The sequence below is a fragment of the Ailuropoda melanoleuca genome, chromosome 17 (genome assembly GCF_002007445.2).
Source record: "Ailuropoda melanoleuca isolate Jingjing chromosome 17, ASM200744v2, whole genome shotgun sequence".
NCBI classification, from domain to species: domain Eukaryota; kingdom Metazoa; phylum Chordata; class Mammalia; order Carnivora; family Ursidae; genus Ailuropoda; species Ailuropoda melanoleuca.
In genome coordinates, this window is record NC_048234.1 from 14,998,065 (window position 1) to 15,014,975 (window position 16,911).

Below are 16,911 nucleotides of genomic sequence, written 5' to 3' on the forward strand. Positions count from 1 at the left end.
GTATCTGTTGAAAGGATGATTTCTTTCTTTTTGCATTGTCTTGGAACGCTTGTCAAAAATCAGCTGACCATAGTATATGGGGTTTTTCTGGACTATCAATTCTATTCCACTAGTTTGTCTCTCATGCCAGTATCACCCAGTCTTGATTACTGTAGCTTTGCAGTAAATTTTGAAATCAGAAAATGTGAATCTTTTAATTTTGTCCCTGTTTTTCAGGACTGTTTTGGCTATTCAGGGTCCCTTGCATTTTCATATGAATTTTAGGATCAGCTTGTTAATTCCTACAAAAAAAGTGAACTAGATTTTGTAGGGATTGTGTGAATCTGTATATAATTTGGGGAGTTTTGCCATCTTAAGTCATCTAATCCAGGAAGACAGGATGCCTCTCTACTTATTTAGATCTTTCATTTCCTTCATTGATGCTTTGTAGTTTTCAGTGCAACACTGCTGAACTCCTTTGTTAGCTTTTACCATTTTCATGTGGATTCCTTGGTGTTTTTTGTATACAAAATCATGTCCTCCATAAGTGGAAATAGTTTTACATGTCTTTTAATCCAGATGCCTTTTATTTCTTCTTGTCTAATTTTACCTCCAGTAAAATGCTAAGCAGAAGTGGAGAAACCAGACCCGGTTATCTTTGTTCCTGATATCAGGGAGAAAACTTCAGTCTTCCACCATTAAGCATGATAATAAATGTGGGGTTTCCATAGATGCCTTTATTAGGCTGAAGAAGTTCCTTTCTATTATCGTTTTGTTGGCTATTTACATCCGTTAACGGTTTTGGATTTGTCAAATGCTTTTTTTTTTCTGTGTCTATTGAGGTTAGCATGTGGAATTTGTCCTTTATTAATACGGTATATTACATTGTTTGATTTTCTTATTTTGAACCCACTTTGCATTCCTTGGATAAATCTCACTTAGTCATTATGTATAATCCTTTTTTAGAAAAGCATCCTTTTCTAAGCAGTTTTACATTCACAATGAAACTGAGGAGAAAATACAGAGTTCCCATATATTCCCTGTCCTCACAAATACACAGCTTCCTCCACCACCAACATCCTGCTCAGAGCGGTACATTCCTTAGAATCAATGAACCAACGCTAACACTTCATTATTATTCAAAGTCTACAGTCTATTAAGAGCTACTTCTGGTGTCCTACATTCTATGGATTTGGGCAACTGCATAACAGCATGTACCCACCATTACCGCATTATATAGAATAGTTTCATTGCCCTGGAAATCCCCTGTCCTCATCACATACATACCTTTTCCTTAACCCCTGGTAACCACCAAACTTTTTACTGTCTCCACAGTTTGGGCTTTTCCAGAATGTCATGGAGTTGGAATTGCACAGTACGTAGCCTTTTCGCGTTAGTTTCTTTCACTTAATATTATGCATTAAAGTTCCTTTATGTCTTTTCATGGTTTGATAGCTCATTTATTTTTATTTTTTATTTTGAAATTGTTTTAATATATAAAACGTCTTGGAGCAAAAAAAATGAAGAAAAACACAAAACATACAGGCAAATTTTTACTCCATGAGCTTTTCAAATCCTCACTTGTTCACCAATCCCCAAGATCAAAAACTTTTCTGAAGAGGTATCCCTGGGTGGTGCAGTTGGTTGAGCAAGTGACTCCTGGTTTCGGCTCAGGCCCTAATCTCAGGATCTTGAGGTCGAGCCCTGCATTGGGCTCTGAGCTCAGCGAGGAGTCAGCTTGAGTTTCTGTCTCTCTCCCTCTGCCCCTCCCTGCGCTTGCTCTCTCTCTCCCTCTAAAATGAATAAATAAGTCTTAAAAAAATTAAAAGGTATTCAGTCACCAACAATGATGTTATTAATAGCGATATGGCTCAATTTCACAAAAAAGGCCAACGAATCCCATATAGCAAATCCCACTGCTGTTGCCATGGCAATCTTCTGGAATTCTTTTCTATCAGGTTTAGTGCATCTTTCAACCAGCAAAACTGAGTCCTTCACGAACTGCTGACTTGGCTCAGTGAACTGCCTGGCCTAATCCATGATGTCTGCCCACCAGCAGCTCGGATGCCCAGGACATGTAGCACAAAAGTGGACGAGCTCATTTCTTTTTAGCACTTAGTAATATCCCACTGTCTGGATGTGCTGAAGTGTATTTATCCAATCACCAACTGAAGGATTTCTTGGTTGCTTCCAAGAGTTCTGGCAATTATGGAGTAAAGCTGCTATAAACATCTATCTGCAGGTGTTGTTTAGACAAAAGCTTTCCACTCCTTTGGGGAGAAACCAGAACAGGAGCACAGTGGCTGAACTGAATGGTAAGAGTATATTTAGTTCTGTAGGAAACTTCCAAACTTTCTTCCAAATTGGCTCCACCAGTTTTGGCCTCTCGTAAGCAGTAAATGAGCTTTTCTCTTGCTCTACATCCTCACCAGCATTTGATGTTGTCAGTGTTTTTGATTTTCACACACTAACAGGTGTGTCATGGTATCTCACTGTCGCTTTAATTTGCAGTTCTTAATGACACATGATGTGAAGCATCTTTTCATATGTTTATTCACCATTTGTATATCATATTTGTTGAATTGTTTCTTCTTTGCCCATTTTGGGTAACAGTCCTTTATCAGATATGTCTTTGCAAATATTTTCTCCTAGTATGTGGCCTGTCTTCTCATTCTTCTGGTACTAGCTTCATTATGCTAGTATTTTTTTGATAATTAAAAAAAATCCATATTCATAAAGGATTCTGGTTTGTAGTTTTCTTATGATATCTTTGTTTAGTTTTGGTATCAGGGTAATACTGGCCTCATAGAACACACTGGAAAGTGGTCCCCCCTCTTCTCTCTTTTGAAAGAGTTTGTGAAGGATTCATGTTACTTCTTTAAACATTTATTAGAATGAACCAGTGAAACTATCTGTTCCTGGGTTTTCTTTGTGGGAAACTTTATGATTATTAATTACTTGCTCTAGGTCTGTTCAAAATTTGTTTCTTACTGAGTCAGTTTTAAGAGTCCATGTCTTCCCGTGAATTTATCCATTTCATCTGGGTTATCTAATTTGTTGGTATATAATACTCCTCCCCTCCCCCCCAAGAAATGAAAATGAAAACATAATGGTCCAAAATCTTTGGGATGCAGCAAAACCTATTCTAAGAGGGAAGTTTATACAGTACAGGCCTACCCCGAGAAGCAAGAAAAATCTCAAATAAACAACTTACTTTACACCTAAAGGAGCTAGAAAAAGAACAACAAACAAAACCACAAACCATCAGAAGGAAGGAAATAATAAAGATTAGAGTAGACATAAAGACATAGAAACTAAATATATATATAAACCCAGGGGCGCCTGGGTGGCGCAGTCGTTAAGCGTCTGCCTTCGGCTCAGGGCGTGATCCCAGCGTTCTGGGATCGAGCCCCACATCAGGCTCCTCCTTTAGGAGCCTGCTTCTTCCTCTCCCACTCCCCCTGCTTGTGTTCCCTCTCTTGCTGGCTGTCTCTCTCTGTCAAATAAATAAATAAAATCTTTTAAAAATAATAATAAAATAAAATAAAATAAAACCAGGAGTTGGTTCACTGAAAAAATGAACAAAACTGATAAACCTTTAGCCAGGGTCGTAAAAAAAAAAGAGTAAGAGAGAACTCAAAGTCAGAAATGAAAAAAGAAGAAATAATAACCAACACTACAGTAATACAAACAATTGTAACAGAATATTATGAAAACCTATATGCCAACAAATTACACAACCCAGAAGAAATAGATAAATTCCTACCAAGATATAACCTACCAAAACTGAAGAAGGAAGAAATAGAAAGTTTGAGCAGACTGATTACCAGCAATGAAATTGAATCAATAAGTTAAAAACTTCTAACAGACAAAAGTCCAGGACCAGAAGTTTTCACAGGTGGATTCTACCAAATATTTAAATAAGAGTTAATCCCCTATTCTTCTCAAATTATTCCCAAAAATAGGAGAGGAAGGAAGGCTTCCAAATTCATTCTGTGATGCCAGCATTACCCTGGTACTGAAACCGGATAAAGACAGCACTAAAAAACCCCCAGAATACAGGCCAAAATCTCTGATCAGCATAGATGCAAAAATCCTCAACAAAATATTGGCAAACAGAATTCAACAATATATTAAAAAATCATTCACCAAGATCAAGAGGGCTTTATTCCTGGGATGCAAAGGCGGTTCAATGTTTGCAAATCCATCAATAGCTGAATGAGTAAAGAAGCAGCGGCATATACATACAACAGAATATTACTCACCCATAAGAAGAATGGACTCTTGCCACTGCCACAGCATAGAGGGATCTAGAGGGTATAACCACAAGTGAAATAGTCGGTCAGGGAAAGACAAACACCATATAATCTCACTCCTATGTTGAATTTAGGAAACAAAACAAATTAAGAGAAAGAGGGACAAACAAAAAAGCGGACTCCTAACTACAGAGAACAAACTGATCGTTACCAGAGGGCAGCTCTGCGGGGGATGGGAGAACTAAGTGATGCGGAGTAAGAGTCCATTACCTTTTTTTTTTAAGATTTTATTTATTTATTTGAGAGAGAGAGAGAGAGAAAGAGAGCATGAGTGGGATCGGGGGAAGGGGCAGAGGGAGAAGCACACTCCTCGCTGAGCAGGGAGCCTGATGTGGGGCCTGATCCCAGGACCCTGAGATCATGACCTGAGCCGACAGCAGCTGCTTAACCAACTGAGCCCCCCAGGCGTCTCAAGAGCACACTTACCCTGATAGGCGCCGAGAAATGTATAAAGTTGTTGAGTCCTTATATTGTACACTTGAAACTAATATAACACTGCACTTTAATTATACTGGAATTAAAAAATAAATAAAAAATAAAGCAGGGGCGCCTGGGTGGCACAGCGGTTAAGCGTCTGCCTTCGGCTCAGGGCGTGATCCCGGAGTTGTGGGATCGAGCCCCACATCAGGCTCCTCTGCTATGAGCCTGCTTCTTCCTCTCCCACTCCCCCTGCTTGTGTTCCCTCTCTCGCTGGCTGTCTCTATCTCTGTCGAATAAATTAATAAAATCTTTAAAAAAAAAATAAAAAAAAATAAAGCAGTACGTGAAATTCTTATGTGAAAAAAGTTCCCCCTTGTCAAGATAATTATCTTTTTCCTGCCAATGGCGCAGGTGCAGGGAGAGGTGCCTGTGTGAGAGCACCCCCTTCAGGGCCTGCTGAGCCCATTCTAAATGAGGTTTCTTTTATCTATGTTCACAAAGGCATATTGTGGGGTGACATATTCTAGTTTCCTTCAGTCTTAATAGGATTGTTACTTTATTTTTTATTTTCTTTTACAAAACCGCCTGTCAAATCAGTAATAACCCTGGAAGTGGGTCTTAAAGTAGCTGCCTTACTTTACAAAATATAGGGGATGGGACTGGAGATAAGTGAGCAAACCCTGGTGACCCGGTTCCCAGACTCCCACTGAAGAGAACAGAAGGCCATGCTGGTGGGAAGCAGTGGTGTTCCCGAGAGGCCTGCCCCATCCAGTGTGCAAGACACTGGGCCACAGCCATCCAAGGTACCCGGCAGGGTCTGGGGAACCCCTGCTGCAGGGCTGAGAATAGCTTAGAACCTGAACAAAACCCCACAGGGCCAGGAAAACATGGGGTGGTGGTTTCTCAAAAACTTAAACAGAATTACTATGTGATCTAGTAATAATCCCATTTCTTGGTATATACCCAAAAAGAACTGAAAGCAGGAACTTAAACAGATACGTGCACACCCATGTTCATAGTAGCCTTATTCGTAAGAGCCAGGACGTGGAAGCAGCCCAGTGTCCATGGAAGATGAACAGATAAACAAAATATATATTGGGATATACAGTAGTATATAAATCCAAAGGAATACTATTCAGCCTTAAAAACAAGGAGATTATGACTCAGGGTACAACATGGGTGGACCCTGATGACATGCTCACCATGACACTATGAATGTCAAGAGTTTAGCTCAGCTGCTCCGTGGTGTTGCTGCCTCCACACCCATTCTGGGGGCCTTGAACCGACACTGACCCTTCCCTGGAGCACATGCCCTAGGTGGCCCTCAGGGTCACAAGCAGACATAGGCTCTGGATATGACTCCCCAGTGGCCCTTTGAGCAAGCATCCCCCGACCAACGCCCACCCCTCAGGGCCCTCCCTGTGTGCATCCCTTACATAAGACCCCCAGAGGTTACCAAAATCCTATTGTTTTTGAAGTGACCAGTCTGGCCTTAGTGGGGGAACCCAAAGCACTGCACCCAAGGACCTTAATAAAGGCATGAGCCCCAGGTCCTGCCTTCCTGCCTGCACCTGCCTTGACCACCCCGTGTGACCCCTGGAGAAGTGGACTTTCCCCCAGGACCTGTGAATAAGAAACTTCTGTACTTTAATTACCTTGTGCAGCTTGTTGTTGCTGCTGTAAACCAGACTCACCACGGGGCACCCTGGGCTCCACTTAACAACTGCTCATTTAACAAAGTCACAAGTACCTTCCTAAACAGGATGGACTGAGTTGCTTGCAACTGACCTCAGGGAACAGCTTTCAGCTGCAAATGCTTCTCCCAGGCGATGATTTATCTGCAAGAGGTCCACTGTCCGCTGGCATTCAGTTCCTGCTGTGGGCTGTAGAATATCGCCTGTGCTGAGTCCTTACTGCCAGTGCAGAGTCCTTTCTGCCCATGCAGAGTCCTTACTGTGCAGAGTCCTTACTGCCTGTGCAGAGTCTTTACTGTGCTGAGTCCTTACTGTGCTGAGTCCTTACTGCCTGTGCAGAGTACTTACGGTGCTGAGTCCTTACTGTGCAGAGTCCTTTCTGCCCATGCAGTCTTTACTGTGCTGAGTCCTTACTGTGCTGAGTCCTTACTGCCTGTGCAGAGTACTTACGGTGCTGAGTCCTTACTGCCCATGCAGAGTACTTACTATGCTGAGTCCTTACTGTGCTGAGTCCTTACTGCCAGTGCAGAGTACTTACTATGCTGAGTCCTTACTGTGCTGAGTCCTTACTGCCTGTGCAGAGTACTTACTATGCAGAGTGCTGCCTGTGCAGTGTGCTCCCACCCTTCTCTACGCAAATCGCAAGCTCAGAGGAAGGCAGGCAGAGCCCCTTGAACTCTTGGAACGCTGCTTGGTGGAGCTGATGGAGGTGCCACGGACGCCTTCCACCCATGAACAGCCCACGGGAGTTAAGTCCTCCCATGGTGTTAGACCTCTAAGATGGGACCCAGCTGCTGGCTGTGAGGTGAACTGGCTAAGACTTTTGCAAGGCTTCAAGGTCCATCACATTAGTTCATGGTCAAGCGTCAAACTGCCCAAGCGTGTGCTACCAGATGAGGGTGGCAGGCATGCCCTTAGGACCAGGAGGCTCCCCTTCTGTGACTACTGTGCCAATGAGCAGTGCCAGGACTCCAAGCCCATCCTCGCTGGGGAAGGTATGTCTCCTTACAAAGGCAAGTGTGGCTATGGCCTGTGGCCCCTCTCTCACGACACGCCTTGCCTGCCAGCTCCCTTCTACCTAGGGGGAGGTCTCCCTGTGGTCCCTGTCTCTCTGGGCTACAGTCAGAGATGAGTAAATCTCTCTCCCTCCCATCTCCCCCAGGGCTTTCCAAACTGCCTGCTCTGGGCTGCTTCCTGTGCTGTCTCTTTAAGGGTGGGTACTCGACTTCCTAACGCCCTCTGGGCTCTCCCAGAGCTGAGCTCACGGATTTTTAAAATTCCAGACTTTAAATCTTGCTGGTTGTAAGAACTCAAAGCCGTATGTGGGGATTCATCCTCCCCATTTGTGGGCTTCCCTGTGTCAAAGTCTGTTTTTCACCCTTCCCCACGCTACCAGCTACTTACACCGGTGTAATGTTATCTAGTGTACCCATGGGAGGAAGCGAGCTTGGGGTCCTCCTACTCCACGATCTTCCCAGCCTTCTATCACTTCTTTGAACATAGCATTCCAGATGACCTGGATTTCATCTCCAATCCTGAACAGGCCGCCGTCAACCCCTCCTCCAGAGAATTCTTACAGGGTGTAGCCCCCTCCCTAAATTACAGGGCAGCACTCCTGCACTTTTGGGGTACCTCCCATACTGTTAAAGAAGCCCTAGGGAAATAGACACAGGGCCCACCATGAGGGAGACGCTCACTGAGACTCAGGCTCTGCAGTACTCTAGTGGCCTGCCACCCAAAGGCCAGCGCTCAGGTGCAGGTCCCCCATCCCACCTCCCAGAGCACCCTTCCCACCTCCACGCTCTGAGCTACATACCACCCGCACTGGAGGCAATGCCCAGAACGGTTCTAAACTCAAGGGGCTTTATGCCACAGCTCTGCTGATTGTGGGTCCCAAGTGAGCTCATAGCTGTGCACCCTGGTGCAGGCTCCTCTCTCTTGACAAGCGATCACCTCACAACAGAGCTCAATCTCCATGGCTGCGAGGCCTTCAGAGGGTCCTGAAGTCTACTCTTCCTCCCGAAATCTTCTCCGACCTGGGAGCTTGGGAGCCCCCAGAGCCTTACCCTAAGGACTCAGCAGCTAGGAGAAGCTTGTCCTACTTCCTGGGAACAACCACCCATTTGTGACTCTGGGGGTCCACTGGGACAAAGGTAATAAGCATACTCCCAGCTCTGTCAGGCACAGGAGCCTGAGTCATGGTAATTCCAGGTAACCCTCTAAGTTCCCCAGGGGAGCTTCCGACAGCCTACCAGAGGGAGTACAAGTCAAGCTGGATGTGTCTGCGGCCCCGTATCCCAAACAGCTATTAGTGCTGGTGGCCCCCCGAGCTCCCTCTTCCTGTTACAGGTACGACACATTGCTGGGGAATGTCATCGAGAGGATGTGCCTGCCGGTTGAGCTGAGCTGGACCCGGGCACTCGGCGGCTCCTCGTCCCCTCCCGCTCCTGGAGCATGGCTTCCGCGTGGCTTTCGCGCTCCCAGAGGCTGCTCCAAACGTGTAGCCTTGCGACGGCGACCTGGTGTGGAGAACACCCGCACCACACACGTGACTGAACCCAGTGGGAGCCTCTTTATAAACTCTTACAATTTGGCGGACAGTTGGGGGATCCCTTCATCTTGCTGCTGCTCAAGTAAGTTCCCTTCGCTTATTTAAACGCCACCTACCAACCTGGAGCGGCCTGCCTCCTCCTACCGTCTCTGACTCTCTGCCCTCTGAACACAAGGCCGGTTTCAGATCTCACAGGGAAGCTCCAAGGCGGCTGTGATTCAACACACACCTACTGGAATAAACCTCCATTCCTGGGGATCTTCACGACAATGGCCCACGAAGGGGAAGCTGGGCAGCCGCTTGTCCAGCGCGTGTAGGAAATGCTGGCAACACGGGCTGAAGCGGGGTACGCGGGGCCTCTGGCCCATCACCACAGAGAGGCTTCACCCTGGGTCAGTAGCCCACCAGCTCACCCCGTCACCAGTGTTAAACTGGCCCCCAAGGAACGGAGACCACCAGCGGACTCTGGAGACGTGGACGCACGGGTTCCTGCCATGCAGGCTCCCGTTTCCAGTCAGACAGAGATGACAGATGGCATCAAAAACGTTTGCTCAAGGCCCTTACGTTACAGTTGGACATCAAACCAATGTGTTTTACTCTATCCCCATCAGTAAAGACTCACAACGTGGATTTGCTCTCCCTTCCAGACACCCGGGGCACCTTTACTCCTCTGCGACAGGTTACCCACGCGGCCCTGGGTCTCATATAACCGACACAGACGAGACCTAAATGCCCCCAAACTGACCCACCGCAGCTGTTAGCATCGTACAGAGGACATTCTGCTACGGGGTCCTGAGACGCTGTCGGGGAAGACTTACCCCCAACAGAACAACATCTGCAGCAGACAGGATGAGCCACTGCTACAGGTAAGATCCAAGGACCTGCCGCTCTGTCCGGTTTCTTGGCACACTGTGGCCGGCTGAGGGCCACGAGACTCCTGTCGCTGTAAACCTCCAGTCTTCACAGCCGGCCTCCCACTACACTACAGCAGGGGAGCCCAAGGGAGGTCTCTCCACCTTCTGGAGACTTCGCCCTACGTGCGCCATTACTTGCCCGTTGGCTTCCTTCCTTGGGGGAACCTCAGCAAACTGCCTTCCAGCTGCCGCTGCCCTTCGTCCCTCTGGGCTCAGACTTCCACGTTCAATCACTGGCCACAGCCGACTACGCCTCACGGAGTCTCTGGACTAAGCGCGGCTCCAGCTGGCTGCCCGTGGGGTTCTGGACCAAACCTGCCCAGACAACAGCCTGGTACATGCCACTCAGGTGCCAAATTTTGGAGGCATACGGGGCTCTTTTAGAGACAGAGGTATTAATAGGTTCACAGCCCATACTTCCTGGCACACAGGTTCCCATCCTGCCTTGGCTCGGCATAGCCACTGAGGCCTCACTGTTGAAACTGAATTTTTTTTTTTCAGATTACAAGAAGATATGCCTTCCCCCACGCTCAGCTCCCAGAGCACTGATGTGAAGGGTGCAGCTGGTGGCACCCCCACACCAGCCCCTCCAGCAGTCTGGGGGGCCCTTGGAATCCACCGTATGACACGGAAAGGGAGCCAGGGCTCTTCACCGATGGCAGCACCCCCACTGCGTGGAATGCAGCCCGTGAAGGCCAGGGCACATCACTCGAGGAGCGCGTATCCCTGGGCGAGGACGGCTGTCCTGGAAGACTGGTGGCAGTGTGCTGGCTCTACAACGGGCCACAAAAACGAGACTCCCAGGAGCGTACACTGCTGACTCCTGCGTGGTACGCCACGTTAGCAGCCTGGTCTGGACAGTGGCCTCCCGGGGGCATCTCCATCTGGAAAACGACAGCCAATTCACGCATGCTGATGACGGTCATGCGTGTCTTTGCACAAACACACCAACAAACACCAGAAGCCCCTAATAGTAATGTTGCAGACTCCTTATCCGAATTACATGCCTGTTCCAAGGTCCCACACGAGCCACCTCCCAGTGAACCAGACACAGCCTCAACACAACTCTTCCTCCGAGATGGCGCACCCCTGCGCAGAGTGGGCCCGTTACACCGGGTCACAGGGCATGACAGCACTCACTGACCGGGCACACAAGCACGGCAGCCCCTCACCCTGGCCCTAGGCAAGATAGTGCTACCTGTCTCTTACTGGTACATGACTGGCTCCCAGGAGAGGACATGTGCCCAGGGTGACCCTATCTGCGAACGGCCCACTGCTGGAGATCGCAGGCACACAGCCACGAGCTGGGCACCTCCATTGGACTCCTGCTGGCCACTCCTCACAGACACTGCTGCCGATGTGCACCCCCTTCTTCACCAGGTCTGTGCTCACTCCCTCTGGCACACCAGACATCGCAGACGGAGAGCAAAGTATCTCACCTCCCAGGCTGTTCAGTCGTGGCTCTAGAACAGGGCATCTTGCAGCGTTTCCACCTCACCCACTAGTCCCAGGAGGCCTGGCTTACGGAGAGGCACAATGGTCTACTCAAAGATGTGCTCCTCAAGCTTTTAAACAAATGGGGGTCCCCCAAATGGACAGAAACTTTGCCCTAAGCTCTAGTCTTGTTCATGTCCCAGCTCTCAGGACTCCAAAACTGCCGTGCCAACTACTGGTTTCCCCCGAGGACTTCCTCTGAGTGCCGTGGGGAACCTCACCCCCAACACCAAGGACGACATCATTCACATCTGTCACCAGATGACGTCACCAGAGGACACTCCCCTTACCACTGTAATTTTTATTGTTTTGGTTTTGGTTTTGATTTTTTGAACTGGTGATCTGGTTGAGGGCAGATTGCTTAATATGACCCTCTTATAATAGAAAGCCAAGGGGACAACCCCACGAAATTGCTTAGAGGTCATGATTATATAGATTTAATTGGTCCAGGTAGTGATGCCCAGGTCAGTTGCAAAGCTAAGCCCAATGGGATTGCCTCACATTTGTGTTATAATAGCTGGTCAATTTAAAACAAATTCATCAAAACTTTTGCAGGAGATTGAAATTATAGCTCCAGGACCCACTAGTGGGACCGCGTGGATCTGAGAGAGAGGAAAAGAGGCCTTCTGCCAAGCAAATGCCAGTCCCACCAGGAAACGGAATCCATGAAGGAGCCCTGCAATTTAGTGGCTGCTGTCGGCAGACATGTGCCCAGCCCCCAGCCCACCACAGACGGAGCCGGGAATGAACTCAGGCTCCAAAGCAGTCACTCGGTGCTTCTGGTCAGTATCCAGACGGCTGGTCCCTAAGAGGCCTGCCAGCTGGTCAGGTGTAAATGCTGTCCTTGTTGTGGAGACTCTCTTATCTGCACAGCCTGGATGGAAGGGCTGCCAGTGGGCCACTGGGGCCTAGCCTGTCCTGGAAGATGTGCTGGGGCAGAATCAGCCAGGCACACAATGGCACCGCGGGTGGCTGAGCACCAGCCCTGGTAGAGAGTCTTCGGCCGCAGTGCGGCCGGGCATGGGTTCTGACCCAGAGCTCACCTCCCTCTCATATAATGGAGCCATGGAGACTCGTCCTTATGCCCTGCCTCCAATTACACACCAGGCAGAAAGTCCCTCTGGTGTGACCAAGTCAGCCTGTCTGGCGGGCAGGTGTGTGCTCTGACGATCGCCATAGTTTCACAGGGCAGCCTCGGATCCCGAAGCTGCCATCCACAGATGCCCTGCGATTAGCCTATCAGTGTGTCCAGAATCTGTATGCACCGTGGACAGAGTCTCCACAAAACTCGGTTATGGACACCTTGTGCTGCTCTGCAAGACACACTCCCAACGCCCAGGTGGATTCCCTGAGATCCACTCACCTAGCCACAGAGCCCACAGCACGGTGCCACCCTGATCGTGGGCCCCGGCAGGGAGACCCAGCATTTAACACCAGCCAGCCACACCAGCCCTTCACGCGTCTTCTCCTGGGTGGGCCACTCACCGGGCTGGCCCCCACCACCCCAAGTACACCAGTGCCTTGGACAACGTCCCCCCAGCCCGAGAGAATGATGGGGACAATGTGCAGTACATTGGGACCCTCCCCTCCCTGGTGGCCTCTGCACCCGGGGGACAGTGACCGTGGAGGCCGAGCTGCACACGTGCCTCTCACTGGCCGACCCTCACAACCATAGAGAGTACTGTTTTCCTGGAGTAGGTAACTGCCTCGCACACCCTCCCCCTATTAAACACTTGCAAAACTGGGCTAAGACTCCCGCCCACTGCCTTGCACCACCAGGCAGCATTTCACCTTTAGGGAAGCTAAACAATGGATTCTGAACCACACCAACCACCAGAAGCATTTCTTGGGTCACCCCAGCTTGACCCGCCTGGACCTCAAGGGGTAGGGCCCTCGCTGCTCCCGGAACACAGCTTCTGCTTTGCACACGGCACAACCGCCACCCGCTCCCTCGTTCCCACACTGCCTCCAGCTCTAGCCCCTGGCTACTCACTGCCCGCAGTGGTCACTTCTCATGCAGACTATTGTGGAACTGACTCCTAGGCCAGGAGCAAGTCCACCAGAACTTGCCCACCCACAAGCCAGCCGAGGAGGCAGCCCCTGTTATGGCAACATTGTGACCTTTTACTGTTCCAGCCACCCTTTGCCCCCTGGGCGTATCTCCCCTGCAGCCGACCTGTGCACTCACCAAAAGGACCGTCCTTATTCCCATCCTGTTGGGACTGGTCACCTCCACTGTCCTGGCAGGAATGAGATGCTAACACGTTAGCCCAAAATAAAATATTGAAAAGCCACACAGCAATTCTCAGCTGCTCTCGGCAACCGCATGCGGACAGCACCACGCTCCACGTCTGAATCAGCAGCAACACGCCACTCACTAGGCGGGTGGTGATGGGGAGTCCACGGCATCAGGTTCCTGAGCACGGAGGGGGCGGAGCCTGCTCCTTGCACTGCGCCCTTCTCTTCACGCGTAACAACTCAGGACAGTCCAGGCTGACCTCCAGAAGAGGCCTCAAGATATCAGGTCATGCAGCACATAACTGACATACCCAACTATCGCCATCTCCCCGAGGTCCCGGATTTGTTCTCAGGGCTCCGGCCAGGCACCTGGGGGCAGCGGCGAGGACAGGACTGCAAAGGGCAGCGCGAGCCTATCTGTCTCAGGCTCTGTCATGATGGCCTCAGTTAAATGTGCATTTGGTGGCTTCAGAAATACGTCCTTTAACGGATTCACTCCTCAAGCAATCACTGCCGCTGACAGCCTGGCGACCCACCTCGACATCCGTGTTCTGGGTAAGAGCTCTCCCTATTCCACGTTCTGTAAAAAGGCAACATTGAGGGGCACCTGGGTGGCGCAGTCGGTTAAACGTCCGAATCTTAGCTTAGGCTCAGGTCACGATCTCGGGGTAGTTGAGGTCTATCGCTGGGTGGGCTCTGCACTCAGCAGGGAGTCTGCTTAAGTTTCTCTCTCCCTCTCCCTCTGCCCCGCCCCTCACCCCTCCCCGCCCCACCGCACACCCAAGCGGTCTCTCTCTCTTTCTCTAAAAAAACGGCAATTTGAGAGTTGGCAGGTGGATCTCTTGCCCAAGCGAGAAGTGGGAGCAACATAAGAGCCAGGTGTTCTCCAAGCCTTACCCAGGACTTTGTAAAGACGGTTTAGGGTTTGGCTACGACAGGGCAACACATTCTGCTCTGAAAGTTCTCATTCTGTATCAGCTGAAGTTCCTACACAGGCAGTCCTTCCTCTCTGACAGGGTCACGCAGCTCCTTCCTGACTGTGGCTGCCGGGCCAGTGAGACCCCTTGTGTCCTCAGGGTGCTCAGCCCGTGCCCGGGCATCTTCCCCAGAGGCCAGGCCACCCCGGGTGCTGTGCTCCTGCTGGGCTGAGGCAGCGCCCCGCTTCCTCACCACTCACCACCGGAGAACTGTCAGCACTCATACGTCCCTGGAAGGACGTCTACTGGACTCCAAGATATTGGACAGGAACATACACGTCCGTGCGAGGAGGCAGGATGAGCTGACGCGGAGGGAGTCTGGGCAACTGAAGTCCGTCCACACGGCCGCTGCGTGCAGCCGGGAAGTGACGCAAGAGGAGGAATGACCCGCGGCCCAGCGGTTCAGCACGCTTATGTTTTTGTGAAATAAATGTTGTATGTAGAAATGCAAGGAAAATGTGGCAAAACACTGTAAGCAGTTACCCCTGGGGTTGCCATTGGAGGGGCAGGCATTAGGGGCCATGGATACAGGGAAGGAGATATTTTACTCGAATTTATACCATTTTAAAAACTGTGCGGGATTATTGTTGGTTTTGACTTTGTCTGTCTGATGTATTTTCCTAATGGAACTAAGGACACCAAGTTTAGATGTGGAGGAAGGGATTGTGCCCCTGTGGGCTGCGTCCTTACTCAGACCCTGGTTACCAAGGGGGGTCCCCGCCTCGCTGAGCCTGCCGATCCGTGGGGACCACGACCAGCGGCCCCCTGTCCAGGGTGGTGCAGGCCACAGGCACACACCCAGACCCTCAAGTTCAGGTCCTGCTGTTGGTTCCGCTGGTGGGAGTGGTCCCCTTAGGGAAGTGACTTCCCCTCCCCCAGCCTTCACCCCCAGCCCCAGCCCCAGGGTAAGTTATGGTAATTTTCTGACTCATGTTATAACCTCTTAGGAAAAGAAACTTGGAGAAAAGGCACAGCAAAGTTGGGAATAGTGCAACCCTCCTGCCTGGAGCCATGAAACACTTGGGTGGTGCTCCCAGTGGGCCTGGGCCAGTCTGTTTGCATTTCAAAGGCTTTTAGAGGCCATCTATTGTAGTCACTGTCTTTCACTGAGGCTCCAAAAGTGAAGTGTCTCTCCAAGGCCATACTCTGTCCTTAGGCAAGGCCGTGGGCTGGACAAAGACTGGGGGCGAGCCGACCCCCACCCCACTAAGGGAACAGTCCACAACCCCCAAAATGCATCTCCCTCTGGGACCTACCTGTGCCCCTGGTGTTCTGGGTCCTCTGTCTCTTCTGGAGAGGTCGGGAGGGGGCCGAGGCCAACCGTTTCCAAGGTGACGGGGGAAAAGAGGAGGATGTACATGTTGGTCTGTTATTGTAGGAGGCTTGGCGTGCCTCAGTGTGTCACCATGGAAATGTAGGAAGCCGCTGTCCTGGGGCCTGAGCTGGCTCCCCAGCTCTGTGTCCAGCCGTGAGGTCTGCTGGCCGCCTCAGGGCCCACCATTCGGGACTCCCATCTGGAGCAAAAGCAAACAGGTGACAGATTTTAATAATACATTTTATTTTACCGAATATGCCAAGACTGTGATCATTTCGACCATGTAATGAATATAAACATCACTGAGCTATTCACGTCTGTTTGTGTCGAGTGTGCAGAAGGCAGGGTGTGTAGGCACTCACGGCACAGGCCGGCTCAGACTTACCACGTGCGGGCGCCCAGCAGCAGGTGTGGTTCACACTCTGTGTCGGATAGAAATGCCCTCACGGCCTGTGTCAGGTGAGGAAACAGGCCGAAGGTCATGTCCAAGACTGCTGGAATCCAGGACTGTGTCTGCTGAGGGGCCTGGGCCTGACCTCTGCTCTGGAAGAAATGGAGATGAGAGCGGAGGTGAGGACCACTTAACACACCGGCAGGGCTTGGCCAGGGTTCGGCCCCAAGCAGAGGTCCACGAGGGTCCTGGAGCTCTGGGCACATCCCTCCTCGGGATGGCCCCCTCAGTCTCTGTTTTGATCCATTCTTTCCTACAACAATGCTGGAGTTTCTGCCCTCCTGAAACAAGCTCCCCCAGCACCCATGTCCACCCCTCTCAGTGCTTGTGCTCCATGCAGACCTGCCTGGGTCATGCATACTGGTCCTCCTGTGCCTCCTGTCCCCTCTCTCTCTCTCCGCTTGGCTCTGCATGGGCAGTGGGTCTCCTTAAACTTCGGAGCTCTTCAGTGGGACTGCAGGAGGCAAGAAAAAAGGGGAGAGCTTTCAAGGGTGGAAGGGTTGGTCATGGCCGTTGGGGGCCGTGTGGGGTGCTGTGGGGCCTTGTACGGTCCTTGTAGGGT

At 50.3% G+C, this 16,911-nt stretch overlaps 1 long non-coding RNA gene and 1 pseudogene across 1 annotated transcript; both read right to left on the reverse strand.

The window, feature by feature from the left end:
* Window positions 1-1,812: 1,812 nt before the first annotated feature.
* On the reverse strand, window positions 1,813-2,019 carry LOC100468834 (annotated as a pseudogene).
* A 6,268-nt stretch (window positions 2,020-8,287) lies between these two features.
* Window positions 8,288-16,538, reverse strand: LOC117796971. The gene is made up of 4 exons (XR_004621772.1): window positions 16,284-16,538; window positions 15,840-16,097; window positions 13,557-14,186; window positions 8,288-10,758 (listed from the first exon to the last, which is right to left on the reverse strand). It is a non-coding gene; the product is annotated as an uncharacterized LOC117796971 (long non-coding RNA).
* Window positions 16,539-16,911: the final 373 nt, after the last annotated feature.